At 35.5% G+C, this 1,420-nt stretch overlaps 1 long non-coding RNA gene across 1 annotated transcript in view; it reads left to right on the top strand.

Moving 5' to 3' along the window:
* Positions 1-1,201: 1,201 nt before the first annotated feature.
* The window catches only part of LOC111088814, a 1,560-nt gene continuing 1,341 nt past the window's right edge, over positions 1,202-1,420 (top strand). Inside the window, exon 1 of the long non-coding RNA XR_002613217.1 lies at positions 1,202-1,296. This is a non-coding gene — a long non-coding RNA (uncharacterized LOC111088814). The remainder of the gene's footprint in view (positions 1,297-1,420) is intronic.

Genomic DNA, 1,420 nt, shown 5'->3' with positions numbered 1-1,420 from the left:
ATTAATGCTTTTGGAAACTACTGTAGCTACATTTTTTTTTGTTTCTGATCTGAAAGGTATTTTAAAGATGATTTTTTTTTGTCTTATCGTTGTTACTTTTCGTATATTGGATATATCAACAGCACTGCGTAATGATAAAACAGTAAGTTTTAACTTCTATCTGTTATAACGTAAAGTTTCTCAAGAAGCTCCTGTCTGAAATATTTGTTCAGATCTCATGTTCTGCTATAGATTGTGTCTTATGTTTTACCAATGAGTGCGATACGACTGATTCTTCAGAAAATAGCAGAAGATAGCGGAAAGGATTCGCCACTCACGTATAGAGTACTAAGAACTACAGAATAATTGTATGCGGGTCGCTAGAGGTCACCGTCCCGGGAAGTAAACAAAACGAAAACGTCAGCCCATAAAATTTTCATTATAAATTAAATTACTGTTAAATTAGCGAAAAGTTCTCGCACGTAGCAATGGATAAGCCCAACATCACCTCCCACTGATGACCCAGTTCCTTTTTATTTGGAAATTAAGCCCTTCTAAGGATAAGAAAGACCACTGAAAACGTGACAATGTGTTTACGTAATCATTATTTTTACACTTAAATTGTTCCAACAAAAATCACATTTTGTTTTATTTCCCAGAAACACAACACTGCCACAATTCTTCAGAAACTGGGCGTGAAGTATTTAAAACAGAGCCAAAAGCGTTTTAGATGTATTGTATGATATAACATCAGTTCTTGTTTAATAGTAACTGATCCGCCTCTTCATTGAAAGCTGTAATAGTTAACGTGTAAAAGCTCCACGAATTGACTGAGTAATAAACTGTAAAAACAGTAAATGTAGAAGTGTGAAATTATAAAAGCTATTTGAAATGTGTAATAAAACAAACTTGTTTTGTTTGTTTTAAAGCAACAAAGTGAACTCTTTGTGCTCTGCTCACAGCGGGTATCGAAACCCGATTTTAGCGTTATAAGACCTCAGACTTATCGCTGAGACATCGGGAGACAATCAGCTTTAAGAGCTTTTGGAGTCGATGAGTGTAAAATTTGTAGGAGTTGAAGTGTGTGTAACAAGCTGTAAAGACTGTACGGGTTGAAGTGTGTGTGTGTGTAACAAGCTGTAAAAACTGTACGGGTTGAAGTGTGCAACAAAGTGTAAAAACTGTGTGTAACAAGCTGTAAAGACTGTGCGGATTGAAGTGTGTAACGATATGTGAAAGCTGTACAGGTTGAAGTGTGTAACGATATGTAAAAGCTGTACAGATTGAAGTGTGTAACGATATGTAAAAGCTGTACAGGTTGAAGTGTGTAACGATATGTAAAAGCTGTGCAGGTTGAAGTGTGTAACGATATGTAAAGCTGTACAGTTTAAAGTGTGTAACAATATGTAAAAGCTGTACAGGTTAAAGTGTGTAACGATAT

Source organism: Limulus polyphemus, unplaced genomic scaffold, assembly GCF_000517525.1.
Source record: "Limulus polyphemus unplaced genomic scaffold, Limulus_polyphemus-2.1.2 Scaffold4500, whole genome shotgun sequence".
In the NCBI taxonomy this organism is placed as follows: Eukaryota; Metazoa; Arthropoda; class Merostomata; order Xiphosura; family Limulidae; genus Limulus; species Limulus polyphemus.
Note: the sequence above shows the minus strand (reverse complement) of the source record. Positions and strands in the feature narration are given on the sequence as shown.